Source organism: Phyllobates terribilis, unplaced genomic scaffold (assembly GCF_046119375.1).
Source record: "Phyllobates terribilis strain yellow unplaced genomic scaffold, ASM4611937v1 Scaffold_5__5_contigs__length_657084704, whole genome shotgun sequence".
NCBI lineage: Eukaryota > Metazoa > Chordata > Amphibia > Anura > Dendrobatidae > Phyllobates > Phyllobates terribilis.
The window spans coordinates 167,070,946-167,091,110 of NW_027362765.1; the positions used below are offsets into that span (position 1 = coordinate 167,070,946).

The 20,165-nt window shown below is 47.8% G+C and overlaps 1 long non-coding RNA gene across 1 annotated transcript in view; it reads right to left on the reverse strand.

Moving 5' to 3' along the window:
* The window catches only part of LOC141271001 (uncharacterized), a 104,136-nt gene that overhangs the window by 23,279 nt on the left and 60,692 nt on the right, over nt 1–20,165 (reverse strand). Inside the window, exon 2 of the long non-coding RNA XR_012321793.1 lies at nt 1,706–1,885. This is a non-coding gene — a long non-coding RNA (uncharacterized lncRNA). The remainder of the gene's footprint in view (nt 1–1,705; nt 1,886–20,165) is intronic.

Genomic DNA, 20,165 nt, shown 5'->3' on the forward strand with positions numbered 1-20,165 from the left:
CAGCAAGGTTCTAACAGTAATTAAGGGATTTTGTTGCCTTTCAGCAATTTGTAAATGAATATTGGTCATCTCTTTGCTGACTGGAACAGTTTTTCCTTAGAGTTCACTGACGGAGAAATGGACTATTTGGTAACCAATTTTTCCGAAAGGGGAACAGAGTCTCATACCTCTTTGAGGAAGGAATTTGCCTATCTGGATGTTTCCATTCTTTGGCATGAAGAACTGTTTCTGGCAGAGCCGTCAGAAGTAAACCGCTTCCTACTAAGGGAGGGCAGACTTGTCTTCGACCCGGAGAGTACCCCTCACTGTCCGAATAAGACAGATCAAAGAGATCCTACATCTCTTATAAAAACATTTGTGGGAAGTGGATGGAGGGTTCTCAAACTCTGCAAAAGCCCATTCGGTAAGTAACCGCTCACGGGTGAGCTAGATTGGCAAACACTTCAGTTAACTGACTAGACATTGGCTGGCCAGGATACCTATGGCCTTGGTCAAGGCCTGGACACATTATCGGGGACTCGGTTCCTGAGGGAGATCAAGGCACTGGGCCCTGAGGGAACCCGACTGGCAAAATAGTAGACATTTGTAAGTAAGTGCGACAGGTGGCTGTCTGAGGGATTTTCTCGGGAAGAGGACATAGTGCCTGGAAAAAATTAGAATTGATGATGAAGGTCGCCTACTGGTTCCCAGAAGAGACTATGTAAAACTATAAATCTGCTGTGGTCAAATGGCACTGGTGATGAAAGTTAGATGGATGTAGATGCTTCCTGAGGTTTAAGCCAGGACAGTAGAAGAGGCAGCAAAGGTGTCAGAAAAAGTCCAGACACAGCCTGGGGCCCTGGAAAGAAAACTCAGGAATGTAAGTCCCTCTTTAAAAATAGCACAAAATCCACTAAAGAAGAGAAAAAGGCCTGTCTCCAATCCCCTCTGAGCTGGTGAGGGGGACGAGGGAGATATTATTTCGAACAAAATTTGTGAAGGGCTCGATTAGTGAGACTACCCACCGGTGCATACCCGGGGTAGTAACGACCCAGTGGAAGTAAGCAAGACCACCAGTCAATGGAAAAGGTGAGGGGACCAGGGTGGAGCTGTAGTCATTGAGAAACCTCTTTGAAACAGTGCAAAAAAGATGCCGGAGACCCAGAAACGAGCTACAGAGAAGCGGCTATAAAGTACAAATTTTGTAAAAAGTTCAAAATACAGGCAAAGGAACTGTAAGGGTATGTGCCCACGATGCGCAATTCATGCGTATTTTGTGCGGAAATTTCCGCAGCGTAAACGCATGAAATACGCATGTTAGCCTTCTGCCATGGTCCCCTATGGCATTCCGCAATTGTAATGCCCATGTTGTGGAATTTTCCGCGGCGTTTTTGATGTGCGGAAAATTCCGCAGCATGTCAATTCTTTGTGCGTTTACGCATGCGGAATTGCCATCTACAATGCAGTAGAAAACGCAAGGCAATTCCGTATGTGCAAAACGCGCGAATTACGCGCGAAAAACGCATGCCAAATTCCGCATGCGTTTTTCCGGGAAAACGACATGCGGAAATGAAGCGCAAATTTACGCTTCATTTGCGCATCGTGGGCACATAGCCTTAATCAGAGAACCAGAGAAGCGGGGAAAAGATGGCCCAGAGGAAATAAAGAAGAGGGAAAGCCCATGGAACAGACCATAAACCATAGGGGAGGGGGGAATTATACTTACACATCCACCCCTTCAGTGGCCTTGCACAGATCGGTTGGGACACTGGCACTCCACTGCAAAGGAAGTCATGGGGGATGGGTAACTGGCAATTAATGGCATCCACAGTGAGGCGTACTACTGTGGAGTGCAAGGAGTGTTCTCCCTGGGATGGTGATCTAAGGTGGGAGACATCCGCACCGCCTGGAAAAAAAACATGCAAAAATAAAAAGAAAATATGCAGAAGAACTTATACAGGTCATGTCTGTCTCCTACAGATACTAAAAATTAGTTGCCTAGTTCTTGTCTGAGAAAGGATATAGCCCACCAAGAGGAGACAACTATCCTTTGTAAGGTTCTTGCTATTTTAAGTTTTTGATATTTGTAGTACACTCCCTCTGACTGACCACTCCCATATGCCTAAGTTGTTTTTAATTACAGCTGGATCCTACCTGCCCATATAATTGTAGGGTTTCAGCCCGGGAGAGATGTATTAGGCATATTAGGTTTAAGGTCCCAATAAAGGGGTATGCTTTGTCGCTGGCTGTTGGGCTCTCATGCATTGGCTAATTTGTGCGCTAAGTACCTTAATTTTTAACGTATTTTCTACAGCAATAATGCAGTTGCAATTTCTTAAATTCAATGTTTGCATATTATAGCATTTGTGCAGAAGTTTTTTCTTAGCTTTAGTGACAAAAGAAGTCATTAACCAAGAGGTTTGTGTAAGGTCGGCAACACTGCTATAGAAAGTCTGTTCTAGAGGAAAGGACATTGGTCATATCGTAGAAGAACAACCTCAGCACCAAAGAGGATAGTGACTCAAGAGTGATATATTTATTTGTATCCGGCATAAGATGATCATTTTGAGCTAAATAGCAGTCTTTTTCAAGGACATCTGTGCAGGAGGAGCACCTGGTATGTAGTATGATGTAAAGAGGTCAGACAGTGACTCCTCCTGCACAAATGTCCTTGCAAAAGTTTTAAGAAAGCAATAAAACTGCACATGTTTGGACCAAACCGCATTGTCTGTGCAAATGCTACCTAATGCCTACCTGAGAGTGTGAATCCCTACATTGTCTTCAAAGCAGATGACGCGCCCCTGGGGCCGTGGGGTACTCAGTAGCCGGACCGGTCCTTTTCAGGGTAGTCACGGTGGCAGTGACCCGGTCCGTGGCCCAGGGCAGTCAATAAATGAAAAGTCAATTTGGGGAAATAAAGTTTTGGGGATAACGTTCTTGACGCCACCCGTGGTATGCGGCTATATGGGGCCCCCGCTGCGGTGCAGATCCACTGGGGCTGATGGTGACCCAGCAGAGTTGGTTCAGCTCTCCCCGGGCAGAGCTAAGCCCCTGGGCAGTATATAGGACTTGATGAGGTAGATGTTGCTGGTGTGGACAGTGTAGTGCAGGGCAGATGATGCAGCAATTAAGTCAAGGACACAGCAGGATGCAGTCTTCAAGTTTTACTCACAGTTGTTAAGTTCTCCAGGTTATTGTTACCAGTCTGTAACCGTCCACGTTGTCCTGTGTCCTCCGGGGAAGTGATCCAGCCAACTCTCAGATAACTTAGAAGCATTTGAACGGGACCCCTTTCAGGTCGTCTCTCTGCGCTGGCTCTCACCCTCCTTCCCTGCGCTTCACACACAGTGTCCTGAGCCAGTGGCCGCGGGCCTTGTCGAGCGACGTCCGGTCTGTCCTCTTGATTCTATATGGCCACTGGGATCCCTTCTCTTTCTGGAGCCCTCCTCACTGCTCGGGTCTTCTGTCCTCACTCTCCTCCTCTGGAACTGCTAACTGAACTCAACTCCAACTGTACTCCTGCTCCAAGCACTGGAACAGGAGAAAATGGACCCTTCTAGATGTTTCTAGCCTTCTTTTATACTCCTCTGTCTGTGCTCCCCTAAACTACTTCCTCCACCCACCTCCTCTACTTAGTTTCACCCTCCTGACAGGGACAGGGCCTGTGCTCTCCCTCAGGAGCAATCTCGCCCTTCCCTACTGGAGTGGTGTATGTTGGATGTGAGTGTTTGGGTCCCGGGTAGTGCTCCCTCCTTACCTGAGAGTGGGGTACCACACCTCTGACTGAGATGCAATACCTCTGTGGCAACTGGACCCGCAGGGGCGCCACACAAGGATTTATGTTCGCCATATTTGGTGATCACTGAACACGAACAAAGATTATCTCAGAAGGAGAGCTCTCCATCCATGGGAGTGGAGCGGAGCCCCAATCCTTCAGTCTTTGCTACGATTGTTGATAGGATGGACAGTCCAGTGTTCCTTGTCATGCCAAATAAACAGAATGCCAAGCTCAGAAAACTTTGATCCCCAGATCTTCTATTTCAGAAACTGTTCCTCAATCTTCATCTTCACAAACTGCAGTTCATGTCCGGAAGGGTAAGAACTGTAGATAACTGTCTTAGTAGATATGCCAGACTCAAAGTTTGCAACTGTCTGGAAAATCTTTAATGCCTGCTTTGATCAGCTCCCTTAGCTTTTGTTTCTGATTTGCTTAACTAGGCCCTGAACTTCCTTCATGAAGGCTTTCATAAAGGTCTCTCAAGCTAAACACATTGAATGTTCATTTCTCAGCTGTAAACGCTCAATCACAAGCCAAGATTTCCAACCAGGCTTTAGTGAAGAGTTGTTCTTTTTTTCTAAAGATCTTTAATCCTAAATGTTATTCTTTTTTTTTTTTTTTTACGATCATGGGATATTTTCTTTTAGCTCTAGACGCCATGACTCTTCATGGATTTGAACTCATTCAATATTCTTTTTTAAAATTTTTGTCTTCAGCTTTTTTTTTCCCAAGTGTTGTTTCTTGTCGCCATAATGACAGCTAAGTGAATTAGTGAATTATATGCACTTTCAGTCCAGGAACCTTCCATGACAGATCATAGTTATTGTTTAATTCATTATACTATGCTGATAGTACCTTCTTAGAGTTGTTTCCAAGTGTAAATATTAATCAAGAGATCTCACAATCTGTCTTTTTGTGAGGATGTGTGGCGCCCCTGCGGGACCAGTTGCCACAGAGGTACTGCATCTCAGCCAGAGGTGTGGTACCCCACTCTCAGGTAAGGAGGGAGCACTACCCGGGACCCAAACACTCACATCCAACACAACACCATAAGGGAAGGTCCAGATAGCTCCTAAGGGAGAGCACAGGCCTGGTCCCTGTCAGGAGGGTGGAACTAAGTAGAGGAGGTGGGTGGAGGAAGTAGTTTAGGGGAGCACTGACAGAACAGTATAAAAGAAGGGTAGAAACATCTAGAAGGGTCCATATCCTGGTTCCAGTCTTTGGGAGCAGGAGTACAGTGAGTGAGCAGTTCCACAGGAGGAGAGTGAGGAGAGAACATGGTGAGAAAGGCTTCAGAGATAGAGGGGATCCTAGTGGCACGGCGAGTGCGGGATGCCACCCGTGCGCCCGAGTTCACGCAGACCGTGGAGGGATCAAGGCCGCAGAAGGGGACCGGCCCTAGACTAGTGGAGTACTTTAAGGTTCAGCTAGCAAACCGGAGGTTGCGGTATCTTCAAGTGCCATAACCAACAACCACATACATTCGCTGAAAAGATGGCCATATAGGACAAAGGGGACAGACCGGACGTTGCCCAACAAGGCCTGCGGCCACGGGCTCGGGACGCTGTGTGTGAGGCGCAGGGCAGGAGGGCGAGAGCCAGCGCAGAGAGAGACGACCTGGGAAGGTACACAGAAAGGGTCCCGTTCAAGTGCACCTAAGTTATCTGAGAGTTGGCTGGATCACTTCCCCGGAGGACACAGGACGACGTGGGAGGTTATAATTCGGCAGTTGTAACCTGGAGCATCTTAATAACTGTGAGTAAATACTTGAAGACTGCACTCCGCTGTGTCCTTCACTTAATTGCTGGGTCACCTGCCTTGCACTACATCAACAACATCTACCTCATCAAGTCCTATATACTGCCCTAGGGCCTAGCTCTGCCTGTAGAGAGCTGAACCATCTTTGCTGCATCACCAACAGCCCCAGTGGATCTGAATAGCAGCGGCGGCCACATATAGCCGCATACCACGGGTGGCGTCACAAACTTTATTCCCCTTTTCTTTATTCCCCCAATTGACTTTTCATTGATTGACCGCCCTGAGCCACAGACCGGGTCACTGCCGCCGTGACTACCCCAATAGAACCGACCGGCCCAGCTACCGAGTACCCCACGGCCCCAGGGGGCGCGTCAGATGCACTGAATGAGAACTAGTCTAAATGGCACATTTTTATATAGGAGAGTAGTTCTGCCCTATAACTAGTGAACTGAATCAAAATAAAGAACTACAGTAACCTGACATCATCACTTGTCAAAAAGAGAATTTTATCGCCTAAATGATATTTAGTCTCCATTTCATCTGAAAGCACTCACTACTTGCTTCACGGCTAGTTCTTTGTCAAGCCCCATAGGGTCAGATATGCAGAATAGCCACATGGTCATATGTTATGCATTACAGGGTGGATATGCTTGCAGGAGTGTTTTTATTTTAGCAGACTGTGCTGGAAAGGGGGTTATTTCCCCCTCTATTACATAGATATTAGATAATAGAGGCAACTTATGTAATACAAGCCATCTCACTGAGGTGTCATATTTCTGGCTAGAGCGATTCTATCGAGACAGAATTAAAGCTCCTTGGCCCCATTGTAAAATCTGTAACAGGGCCCCCATTTATTTGTTTGGTCCTTTTAGGTCTTTTGGCCTCCTAAGGCAAAATGACCCAGGTGTGATGGCTAACCATGTATCCCATATAGCTATGACCCTGCAAAGACATACTAAATAAGAAGGATCTGCCATAGGTTTGTACACTTCAGCAGTGGCTAAGGAAAATTGGAAGTGTGTAAATTCCTCTTTGGTCAGACCTCATCTGGAAAACTGTGTCCAGTTCTGGGCGCCACATTTAAAAAAAGACCGAAAAACTGGAGCAAGTTCAGAGAAGAGCGACCAGTATGGTGACCAATCTGCAAACAACATCCTACAAGGAACAGTTAAAGGATCTGGGAATGTTTAGCTTGCAAAAGAGAAGACTGAGAGGAGATTTAATAGCTGGCTACAAATATCTGAAGAGATGTAACACTTGTGACAAAGTCACTGGCAGAATACTGGAGGGGAGATATGTGTCTCTGAGACTTTTTGCATGTAGAGCACAGGCCTGGGAAACTACATGGAAATGCTAATGACCTCTGTAGAGTTCCCTGTCTGGTGTCTGAAGGTGCCCAAACCCCCGGCTTTGGGCAGAGGGGGGGAATATGTGACAAAGTCACTGGCAGAATACTGGAGGGGACATACGTGTCTCTGAGACTTTTTGCTTCAATGATGTAAAACATGGAGGTTTCTCCTGCACATTAGATGCAGAGAGGGGTAATAGCCAGAGTTACAAGGTGTAACATCCCTGGCGGTGTGCTGGCATGGCTTACCATCTCCCACCATGCAAGACCGCCAACTTACCTATCAGTCCAGGCTGCACACTTTGCTCCAGTACTTGCTGTGTGCATGTCTCTTGTCTGATTGCTTAGGGCGATGGCGCGGTTACTGCCTGATTCTTAAAGTTACAGTGTGCGCACTCATAATGCGTCCCCAGCCTATTGCTGTGAGTCACTGGATACTTAAATCCCCTCCACCCAGTAGGAAGGGCCTGAGCAACACTTTCTTTCAGTGTGTTCTGTGCAACTGAGTTGCCAGATCCTGTCCTGTATCTTGTCTGTTTCCGCCACCCTGGGGGCTGTATACCCAGGCCCGTTACCTGTATCTGTGTCTTCTAGCCTGTTTCCGCCACCCTGGGGGCTGAGTTCCCAGGCTCGTTCCTGTATCTTGTTCCGGGTTCAGTTCTTGTCTGAACTGTGTCCTAGCCCGTTACCTGTTTGTCAATATGTCTGTACCTGCCCTTTTCCTGCAGTGTCTGAACCTGCACCTAACTCCAACTCGTTGTCTCTGTACTTCTGTTTGTGAGTTTTGTGTCCACTCGCTACTTCATTGTAAGTACCTTGTGTGTATCTGGTTCTGCTTGTCCCGTCCCCCTGCCTCCGTATCTACCTTCTGTGTTCTAACTATCTTCCTGTGTTTTCCAGTCTGCTCCATGTGAACAGAACCCTATCCTGTCTACCTGCACCTTCTGCTCTGCGGTTTCGCTCTGCTCTGTTCTGCCTCGCTTGTCCACCGCACCTGCGGTTTTGCTCTGCTCTGCTTGTCCACCGCACCTGCGGTTTTGCTCTGCTCTGCTTGTCCACCGCACCTGCTGTTTCGCTCTGCTCTGCTTGTATACCGCACCTGTGGTTTCGCTCTGCTCTGCTTGTCCACCGAACCTGCGGTTTCGCTCTTCTCTGCTTGTCCACTGCACCTGCGGTTTCACTATGCTCTGCGTGTCCACCGCACCTGTGGTTTCGCTCTGCTCTGCTTGTCCACCGCACCTGCGGTTTCGCTCTGCTCTGCTTGTCCACCGAACCTGCGGTTTCGCTCTGCTCTGCTTGTCCACCGAACCTGCGGTTTCACTCTGCTCTGCTTGTCCACCGCACCTGCGGTTTCGCTCTGCTCTGCTTGTCCACCGCACCTGCGGTTTCGCTCTGCTTGTCCACCGCACCTGCGGTTTCGCTCTACTCTGCTTGTCCATTGCACCTGCGGTTTCGCTCTGCTCTGCTTGTCCACCGCACCTGCGGTTTTGCTCTGCTCTGCTAGTCCACCGCACCTGCGGTTTCGCTCTGCTCTGCTTGTCCTCCGCACCTGCGGTTTTGCTCTGCTCCGCTTGTCCTCCGCGCCTGCGGTTCTGCTCTTCTTGTCCACCGCACCTGCGGTTCTGTTCCTGTATCCCAGTCTGTACTGGTCCCTATCCAGCCTGCGTTCCTACCTGCCAGTATCTGCCTGTCTGCATACCAGTCATGCCTGCCAGTACACGCCTGTCTGCATACCAGCTGTGCCTGCCAGTACCCGCCTGTCTGCATACCAGCCGTGCCTGCCAGTACCTGCCTGTCTGCATACCAGCCGTGCCTGCCAGTACCCACCTGTCTGCATACCAGCCGTGCCTGCCCGTTCCTGCATTCCCCGGTGTGGGTCAACAGCTGTGACCGGGGTCTGACCTGGAGTAGCACCTGGGCCACCTCCCACATCCCTCCTCAGACCACGGAGTCGATTAAGCTGCCGTGTGTTCGTGGTCGGATCTGGCGAGGCCCCTAGTCATGCCCCTCCAGGCACTCCTCGATTCGTGGTCCAGTGGGACCACTAACCACGCTCACGTCAGTTAGTCCAGACGTGAGCGTAACACAAGGGCATGCTTTACAGGTGGATAGCTAAGTGCTGGGAGGGAAGCTATCCACCCTATCTCCACTCCAGGGCGTGGTTTAGGGGCTATAAAAAGCCAGCCTTTTGACTCAGGAGGTGGTCAGTATCTGGAGGCCAGCTCCAGAGAGAGGAGCGTGTGTTTGTTCCTCCTAACCCTGGACTGTGTGGTTTTTGCTAACCCGGAGTGGCCAGACCCCAGTCGGTGCAAGGACATTGCTGGACTCTTCTCTTATTTTGTTTGCCGTTAGGCCAGATGGGCTGTGCTTCTTTTCATGAACTTTACATTGGTTTATGCTGCTCAAATAAACCAACTGAAAATTTAAAGAGTGTTCTGTTTATACCTGAATGCATAGCCGAGTGAGCCGATCTACCACACACTGTAGAAGGATCATCCTTATTCTCATTTGCCCAAAGAAAGACTAGAAGCAGTGGAATGAAACTGAATGGGAGAAGATACAGATTAGACATTAGAAAAAACTTTTAGACAGTGAGGGTCATCAATGAGGAGAACAGGCTGCCACGAGAGGTTGTGATGGAAGTGTTCAATGGAAGTGTTCAAACAGCGGCTGGACAGACATCTGTCTGAGATAGTTTCGCGAATCCTGCATTGAGCAGGGGGTTGGACTAGATGACCCAGGAGGTCCCTTCCAACTCTACCATTCTATTCTATGATACATCAAAGTCACTTTCTCTAGATCTAGGAAGTTATTCTTGTTTCTGTAGCAGAGAAAAAAACTAAATCTGTAGGTGTTATCAGTTCCCCTGACAGACTTATCTGGCCTCCAGTAACCTGTGCCGCTTGGCTTGTCTATAGATATCCATTTTAGTGCAAGCTCTTCTTCCATACCCAGCATTCTTCCACATATCATGTTTCTCTGCCTTGAAGAAAAATGAATCAACAAACAAATGGGCTGAAATAAGAAGCTCTGATGTTAAAATCAGTAGTAGAGTAATTACAGGAAAAGTATATGGCACCAATACTAAATAGGAGCATAGTGTTACTGAACAAAGCATTTCCTGTGAAACGTGCAGTGGGACCTAGTTCTTTGCCTTGCTCCTGCCTTTTGGATTTTGTAGGTGTTCATTTTGTCCATTTGCCATATTGTGCTGTTACACATACAGTGCTGGCCAAAAGTATTGGCACCCCTGCAATTCTATCAGATAATACTCAGTTTCTTCCTGAAAATGATTGCAATCACAAATTCTTTGGTATTATTCTCTTCATTTAATTTGTCTTCAATGAAAAAAACACAAAAAGAATTGTCCTAAAGCCAAATTGGATATAATTCCACACCAAACCTAAAAAAGGGGGTGGACAAAAGTATTGGCACCCTTTGAAAAATCATGTGATGCTTCTCTAATTCGTGTAATTAACAGCACCTGTAACTTACCTGTGGCACCTAACAGGTGTTGGCAATAACTAAATCACACTTGCAGCCAGTTAACATGGATTAAAGTTGACTCAACCTCTGTCCTGTGTCCTTGTGTGTACCACATTGAGCATGGAGAAAAGAAAGAAGACCAAAGAACTGTCTGAGGACTTGAGAGACCAAACTGTGAGGAAGCATGAGCAATCTCAAGGCTACAAGTCCATCTCTAAAGACCTGAATGTTCCTGTGTCTTCCGTGCGCAGTGTCATCAAGAAGTTTAAAGCCCATGGCACTGTGGCTAACCTCCCTAGATATGTTCGGAAGAGAAAAATTAACGAGAGATTTCAACGCAAGATTGTGCGGATGGTGGATAAAGAACCTCGACTAACATCCAAACAAGTTCAAGCTGCCCTGCAGTCCGAGGGTACAACAGTGTCAACCCGTACTATCCGTCGGCATCTGAATGAAAAGGGACTGTATGGTAGGATACCCAGGAAGACCCCACTTCTTACCCCGAAACATAAAAAAGCCAGGCTGGAGTTTGCCAAAACTTACCTGAGAAAGCCTAAAACGTTTTGGAAGAATGTTCTCTGGTCAGATGAGACAAAAGTAGAGCTTTTTGGGAAAAAGCATCAACATAGAGTATACAGGAACAAAAAAAGAGGCATTCAAAGAAAAGAACACGGTCCCTACAGTCAAACATGGCGGAGGTTCCCTGATGTTTTGGGGTTGCTTTTCTGCCTCTGGCACTGGACTGCTTGACCGTGTGCATGGTATTATGAAGTCTGAAGACTACCAACAAATTTTGCAGCATAATGTAGGGCCCAGTGTGAGAAAGCTGGGTCTCCCTCAGAGGTCATGGGTCTTCAAGCAGGACAATGACCCAAAACAACCTTCCAAAAGCACTATAAAATGGTTTGAGAGAAAGCACTGGAGACTTCTAAGGTGGCCAGCAATGTGTCCAGACCTGAATCCCATAGAACACCTGTGGAGAGATCTCAAAATGGCAGTTTGGAGAAGGCACCCTTCAAATATCAGGGACCTGGAGCAGTTTGCCAAAGAAGAATGGTTTACAATTCCAGCAGAGCATTGTAAGAAACTCATTGATGGTTACCGGAAGCGGTTGTTCGCAGTTATTTTGGCTAAAGGTTGTGCAACCAAGTATTAGGCAGAGGGTGCCAATACTTTTGTCCGGCCCTTTTTTGGAGTTTTGTGTGAAATGATCAATGATTTTATTTTTACTTCATTCTCTTTTGTGTTTTTTCCTTGCAAGCAAATTAAATGAAGAGAATAATACCAAAGAATTTGTGATTGCAATCATTTTCAGGAAGAAACTGAGTATTATCTGACAGAATTGCAGGGGTGCCAATACTTTTGGCCATCACTGTAGATGTATAGGTGTCCTTCTGGGTGGCTTACTTTGACAAGTGTGCTTGTTTTGCCTTACTTCCTAGCTTGGTCACCTTTTCATCTGTTAATTCTGCAATTGCCACTAACACTTACATTTGACATATATTTATTTATTATTTTTTATTTATGTTATATACTAACTGCTCAGCAAGGTTTCCACTTTGGACTTTTTTATCAGTTACTCGGTGTGCCCCACTTCTTTTTAACTTGCCTGTGATGTCTTATTCCTACTATATTTGTTTGTGGTTTCTGTTTTATATACTTAATAAAATTTAAAGGGAATCTGTCACCACATTAGACCTATATAAACTATTAATATGGGCATACAGGTTATAGACTGCTGAAAAAAGTCCTCTCTGTATGCCTCATATCAGATGCCTTTTGTTGAGAAATCATCTTTTATCACTTTATATAAATGACCTCTTCCAGGCTCTGGGGAGGATGTTGTCTGGAAGATAACTCTGCCTCCACAGCTTATTTTTCATGAAGGTGGAGTTGCCAGTGTTATGTGTAACGGTTACCAGTTTGCTGTGTAATGGTTACCAGTGTTACCAGTGTGATGTGTAATGGCCGCTCTCTGCTCTCCTGATCTCACTGCAGAGCTGTGTGTGATTATACCTGACACATCTGTAGATTCCTCTCAGCTTCAGCCTCCAGCTCAGAGGCAGACAGGGTTGCAATATTTTTACAATACAGCAGAGCTGAAGGGCTGCAAAAAATGTGTTTGCAAGAAGACAAATTCCATTACTCCTGTTCTGTGTTAGTTACTTGTCTCACACTGGTAACTCCCCCTTCATGTAAAGTAATCTCTAGAGGCAAAGTTATCTTCCAGGTACCATCAGCCCCATAACCTGGAAGAGGTCATTTATATGAAGAGATAAAAGATGATTTCTTGACAACAAGACATCTAATATGAGACATACAGGTAGGACTTTTTTCAGCATTCTATAGCCTGTATGCCCATATTAATAGTTTATGGGCAGCACGGTGGCTCAGTGGTTAGTACTGCAGTCTTGCAACACTGGGGTCCTTTGTTCAAATTTCACCAAGGACAACATCTGCAAGGAGTTTGTATGTTCTCCCCGTGTTTGCGTGGGTTTCCTCCGGGTTCTCCAGTTTCCTCCCACACTCCAAAGACATACTGATAGGGAATCTAGATTGTGAGTAGTGTTGAGCCACCCCCGTAGTGTTCGAGTTCGGTTCGGTTTGTCGAACACCCGTGTGTTCGCCGAACTGTTCGTCGAACTGTTCGTCGAACACCTTCGAACACCGTTAAAACCAATGGCAGGCAAACAAAAACACATAGAAACACATAGAAAACACCTTCAAAGGTGTCCAAAAGCTGACAAACTGCTCAGAAGACACAACTAACACATGGAAAAGTGACAAGTACATATAGTCATGCGAAAAGAAAAGAGGTGGAGGAGTAAAAGGAGGGGGAGACACAGATATAGGCATGTCATGCCCTTCTAAAATCCAAAAAGTGAGAAGCCGACACGTTCAGTCCGCTCCTGCCCGTGCCACCTCCGTGTCGCCGGGTTTGTGCCAGAGCCGCGGTGAACCCTGACGGCCAGCCCCCCTCTCCCAATACTGGTGCCTGTCCGCTGGTGGGTCGAGCGAGCCCCCCTGTGGTGGAGGCAGCTCTAAGCTTTTTAATATAAATTGTCTCTCTAATTTGAATGAATACACTTTAAATCCATTTACAAGTATCTATTGGAGGGCAAGTCTCATGCCAGCAGCCGCGTAATTCCAGCTCCAGTAGCGTCCACTAAAGCTGCTGCAGTTAAAAAGCTTTTATAAGGATCGAGCTCGGCTGTCCACCGCAAGGCATCCTACTGCCAGTCCCAGCCCCTATGCCTTGGGGTGCCTCCTGATGCTCTTCACTGAGTATCCCGTGGTCCCGAAGCATTTCCTTTGAAAAAATTAAGTGTCCAAACTACAGGTGGTGTAGCTTGCTTAACAGCCGGGATAATCCGCTGACTAGCAGACACTGCTACTAGGCACAAAGTATTTCCTGGGCTAGATGCAGTTAAAAATTTGTAATTAGATACTCTCGTTGGATGCTGAGAAAGCATTCCATAGAGTCTCCTGGCACGCCATATATGATTCTCTTAAAAAGCTTGGGGTAGTGGTCTAGGGGACCCTTTTATAGCCAAAATCACGGCCCTGTATCACAATACGTCACCTAGGCTGAAGATAAATGGAACTGTAGCACCCTGAGGGCTCGGTTGCTACAGAGGTATTGCACCTCACCCAGTGGTGTGATATCTCACTCTCAGGTAAGGATGGAGTGTGGATCAGGACCCGACACCTGCATGCATTACACCACATTGCCGTGGGGCAGGGCGACCAATATGCCTCTGAGATGGGCACGACAGTCCCTGTCCCTGGCTGGAGTGGGGGGAGGGAACACTGAGGAAGGGGAACCCTGTAGTGCAGGAGCAGGGAGGAAGCAGTTCCTGGGTGCATTGAGAAGGGAGTATAAAAGGTGGGCTCCATCTTAGTTCAGTGCAGAGAAGTCTGAGCAGAAGTGGCAGGGAGCAGGGGCTCTGCATGAGCTCTGCTCCGGAGGCGGGCCTAGTAACAGAGGCCCAGGCCTGGAAGAGGTAGAAGGAAGGAAGAGGAGCGGAGAAGGCTCCAGGAACGAGGAATGAAGGGATCCCAGGGGTGCGGACGGGCGAGTCGCCACCGCACGCCCGAATCCACCTGCGTGGAGGGGTCAGGCCAAAGGGGGAGACCGGTCCCCGAAACTAGTGGAGGCAGGAAACGACCCTCAGCTAGAAACCGGAGGCTGTGACATTTTATGTGGCGCAGCCCCTCGCTACACCCGCTAGGAAGGCACCACATAGGGTCAGGGAAACTGGCGCCAAGTTTACCAAGAGGAGGCCCGAGGCAGCCGGACAGAAGGGTTGGTAAGAAAGGCCAGACAAAGGACACACAAAGGGGGTCCTGTGAAGCGCTCCAAAGTTATCTGGGAGTTGTGTGAGCCCCTCACCTGGTGAGCACAGTACGACGTGGGCAGCCGTTACCTGCAGACGTGGTCTGGATAATAAGAACTGTGAGTAAAGGCCCTGGACTGCATCACTGACTCCGTGTCGTTACTGCTGCTGCCCTGCACCATCACCCCCATCCTCCGCATACACTGCCCTGAGGCTATACTCCTCCCGTGGGGAGTTATGCTACGCTCTGCTGCACCCACAACACCAGCCTCAGCGGTCTGCCCTGCAGCGGCGGTTCACTCTGACCGCAATCCACGGGTGGCGTAGTCGGACATTTAAACATCAAAACCACATAAATAGTTCCGCCACTGGTTTGACCACCCTGAGCCACGGAACCGGGTCGCCGCCACGAAGACTACAACCACCAGCATCCACCAAAAAGGGTCCGGCTCCGGGTGTCCCAAGGCCCAGGGGGTGCATCAGAACATTTTCATCACCTTTCACAATCACCAATGGGACAAGGCAGGGATGTCCTCTGTCCCCTCTCTTATACATCCTAGTGACGGAGCACCTGCTCTCATCAATTCGCCATAACCCCAATATTAGGTGGATTGAGGTGGGAGGCACCGAGTACAAGTGCTCTCTATTTGCTGATGATGTCCTAGTATATATCACTCAATCACATATATCCATCCATGCTGTTATGGCTGAAATAGATCACTTTGTTACATGGTCAAATTTTAAAATCAATGCAGCGAAGTCTGAGGCCCTCGATGTCTCCCTCCCCAAATCCATATAGGATTCCATCCAGTCCAACTTTCCGTTTGCCTGGCCCTCACAGGGTATCAAATACTTAGGAATTCCTATTCATAGAGACCTCTCCCATCTATGTTATCTTAATTTTGGGCCCTTTATTGAACAACTCCATACAGACCACGGTTGGCAAGTTAGAACTGTAAGATTCACTACGTGAACCACTGGTGTTTTGTGGAAAAGCACATGTACACTGTGTTCCAAATTATTATGCAAAAAGTGTTTAGGAGTGATAAGGGAAGAATTTGTTTGTTTGTCAGTTAAACTCATTGATGGTGATGTGTGTCAGGGCTCTTTATATCACTGTAAGCAATTGCAGACACCTGTGCTAATTAGTTTGGCAGGTGTGTCCAATGAAAGGCAAGACTACTTAAGAAGGCTGTCTCACATTATTAAGCAGCCTACATTTTCTGCCAAAATGGTAAAGAAAAGGGATGTGTCGGCTGCTGAGAAGCAACAAATTGTGGAGTGTTTAGGTCAAGGCATGACTACAATCAACATTGTGCGATGATCAGGATGAAGTGTCTTGGCAATCAAGAAGTATGTAGCTGATTCACAGTACACACGTGTGCGTGCTGATAAGGGCAAATTGAGGACTCTTTCCTACAGGCAATTACGTCAGGTTAAAAGAGCAGCGGCAAAAAAGCCTTGTCATAGCAGCAGACAAGTTTTTGAAGCTGCTGGTGCCTCCAACGTCCCCCGAACAACAAGATGCAGGGTCCTTCAGAGGTTTGCAGCTGTGCATACGCCATCCTGTCGACCTCCTCTATCCACTTCACACAAGCAGAAACGGCTCCAGTGGGCCAAACATTACATGAAGACTGATTTCAAAACTGTTTTGTTCACGGATGAGTGCCGTGCAGCGCTCGATGGTCCAGATGGATGGAGTGGAGGATGGCTGGTTGATGGACACCCCACGCAAACACGGCTACAGCGCCAACAAGGAGGAGGTGGAGTAATGTTTTGGGCTGGAATCATGGGGAGAGAGATTGTCGGCCCCTTTAGGATCCCTGAAGGCGCTAAAGATGAACTCCATAATGTATGTGGATTTTCTCAAACAGCAGTTCCTGCCATGGTTCAAGAAGAAGAACCGTGTATTTCACAGCAAGATCATTTTTTTGCATGATAATGCACCATCTCATGCTGCACATAAAACATCTGCATCTCTGGCTGATATGGGCATAAAAGGGGACAAACTTATGGTGTGACCCCCATGCTCCCCTGACCTCTACCCCATTCAGAACCTCTGGAGCATCATCAAAAGGAGTGTCTATGATGGCGGGAGGCAGTTCACATCTAAGTAACAGCTCTGGGAGGGTATTCTGTCCTCATGCAAAACAATTGAAGCAGAAACCATCCAAAACCTGACAAATTCAATGGACGAGAGAGTTCAGAAGCTCCTTTCGAACAAGGGGTCCTATGTGAAAATGTAACATCACCTAGAATAAAGTTTTGAGTTGAAAACTGTTTGATTTCAGTTTCTAATAACCTGCTAATGCTTATAATTTCAAAAATAACCATTTTTTTGGTCTTTATTAAAATGAAAAGGTTGATCGAAAAGTTTGGGGGATCTAAGAGTGTGGCAACCCAGTAGTCATGATTACTTCGAATTCTGACAATATGAGGGTCATGTTGCAGGTAGTGCAGCAAGAAGGCACTTATGTGTCTTGCGCATCTCGGAGCCCCAAAATTATTTTCCGGGCTAGATGCAGCTAAAAATTATTATTAATTTTAAATCTGGTGGAGCTTAGTATAGATGGCCTAATAGGATCAGTGCTGCACACTGCTACAAAGCCCAAATTATTTTCCAGTCAAGATACAGATAAACATGATTAGTAATTTTAAATCTGGTGGAGCTTATTATAGATGGCCTAATAGAATCAGTGCTGCACACTGCTACAAAGCCCAAATTATTTTCCAGCCAAGATACAGATAAACATGATTAGTAATTTGAAAGCTTAAAACGGTTGGAAGGGTGATTTTAACCAATCATCAAGCTTTTACTCTCCCCAGGATGACACAGGGGTAGAAAAGTCGTTTCGGATCCATGATTTGTTCATCTTTATGAACGTGAGTCTGTCTACATTATCAGTGGAGAGCCGCGTGCGCTTATCTGTCAGCACACCACCAGCAGCGCTGAACACACGTTCAGACAGAACGCTGGCTGCGGGGCATGACAAGATCTCCAAGGCGTAAGTGGCTAGCTCCGGCCATTTATCCAGATTGGAAGCCCAAAAAGAGCAAGGGTCCAGTGACACAGTCATGGCTTCAATGTTTACTTGGAGATACTCCTGTACCATCGTCTCTAGGCGTTGAGTATGTGTCAGACTTCTTGTCTCCTGTGGCCTTGCAAAGGATGGGCTAAAAAAGTGGTGAAATGATTCCGCAAAATTGATGTTACCAGCAGATACTGTGGTTCTGTTACGGTTTGAGTGCTGAACACTTGACGGTCCCACGGTTGGCAAGTTGGAACTGTGAGATTCACTGGTGTTTTGTGGAAAAGCACATGTAAGATTCTGCAACAGTCTCTGCTGATACTCCTGCATGCGTGCATCCCTTTCTATGGCAGAAATAATTTCTGCAAATTTACTTTTGTACCAGGGATCTAACAGTGTGGCAACCCAGTAGTCAGGATTATTTCTAATTCTCACAATTCGAGGGTCATGTTGCAGGTAGTGCAGCAAGAAGGCACTCATGTGTGTTGCGCATCCAGGAGCACCAAGTCCCTGTTGTGTTGGTGGCGAGGTAACAATCATGCTTCCTTCCTCTGTCCTCTCCCCCCAACCTCGCACAACAGAAATGTGATCAAGGTCTCCCTCATCTGATGAGTCTTCCATCAGTTCGTCCTCCACTTCTTCCTGGGCTCCTACACCTTCCTCACTAGTTTGGCTGCTACCATGCGCCCTGGTAAAACCATCTCCCCCACCCTCACATGCCTGCCGCCTTGGTGCTGCCGACCGTCTGGACCTTGCAGATGTTAGCCCTTCCGCATACAACTCCTCCTCCTCTACTTCCTCCACCTCCTCTTGTGCCACCACCTGACTCCGAATTCTGTTTAACATGTGCTCCAGCATGTAAATCACCGGAATAGTCATGCTGATAATGGCATCGTCAGCACTAAACATCTTCGTCGCCATTTCAAAACTGTGCAGAAGGGTGCATAGGTCCCTGATCTGAGACCACTCCTCCAGCGTGATTTGCCCCACCTCTGGATCTCGTTGGCCCAGGCTATACGTCAGAACGTATTGCACCAGGGCTTGTCGGTGCTGCCACAGTCGCTGCAACATGTGCAGAGTTGAATTCCACCGGGTAGGCACATCGCATTTTAGCCGGTGAAGTGGCAGGCCCAACGACTTCTGTAGAGATGTAAGTCGCTGAGCTGCGGGATGCGAACGGCGGAAGTGAGCACACAGCGACCGTGCCCTCTGCAGAAGGCCATCTAGTCTGGGATAGTGGGCTAAAAATTGCTGGACAACTAGGTTCAACACGTGAGCCATACAAGGCACGTGTGTGACATTGCCCCGGCGAAGGGCCGCACCCAGGTTTGCAGCATTGTCGCACACGGCCTTCCCTGGTTTCAGGTCCAGTGGAGACAACCATTCATGAAATTGGTTCTCCAGAGCTGACCACAACTCCTCAGCTGTGTGACTCACATTTCCCAGACATTTCAAAGTAAAAACCGCCTGATGACGTTGAGCCCTACTGCCAGCATAGTAAGGAGGTGTGCAGGATCCCTTCTGCGCAGTTAGAAAGCTTGTGGCATGACCAGACAGGCTTTGGGTGCAGGTGGAAGACCGAGAGGAGGTTGAGGAGGCAGAAGCAGTGGAGGAACTTTGACATAAAGAGGATTGACGCACAACTCGTGGGGACGGCAAGACTTGGACAGCAGCCCCTTGTCCTGCTGTCACCATAGTTACCCAGTGCCCAGTCAGCGACATGTAACTCCCCTGTCCATGCCTACTCGTCCAAGTGTCTGTGGTGAAATGCACCCTGTCACACACAGAGTTTCTCAAAGAAGCGGTGATGTTGTGTGCGACATGCTGGTGGAGCGCAGGCACACCTTTCTTTGAGAAGTAGTGCCGACTGGGCATCTGGTACTGGGGCACTGCGATGGACATAAGGTCTCGAAAATCCTCTGTATCCACCAGGCGGAAAGGCAGCATTTCTGTAGCCAAGAGCTTGCAGATGGTGAAATTCAACCTCTTAGCTTTCTCATGGCTAGGAGGAAATGGTCTTTTACTTGTCCACATCTGAGGGACCGAGGGCTGGCTATTGTGCTTAGACGGGGTTGATAAGGGTGTCCCCGGCAAACTGCCGGTCTGTGAGGAAGATGCAGGCGGACATGTTAGGTTGCCTTGATCCAAAGGTGGTGCTATCGATGTCGGACAGCGCTCAACACCAGCTGGTGTTACCACCTCCAAAGAAAATGATGACCTGCCAATCACGCTGGCTGTTGCGGGTAAAGAGGTGGCAGGTCTGCGCCCCAAAACAGGTGTGACTGCTGTCCCCCCAGTCACAGAGGATGAAGAGGCCGCGGATGCACAAGATATGGCAGACGGTGGTTGGCCCGGCCGGCTAGGCCGCATTGTAGCACACTGAGCTTCCCACTGCAACTTATGCTTCATGTCCATGTGCCGGTTCATGCATGAAGTACTCAAACTATGTA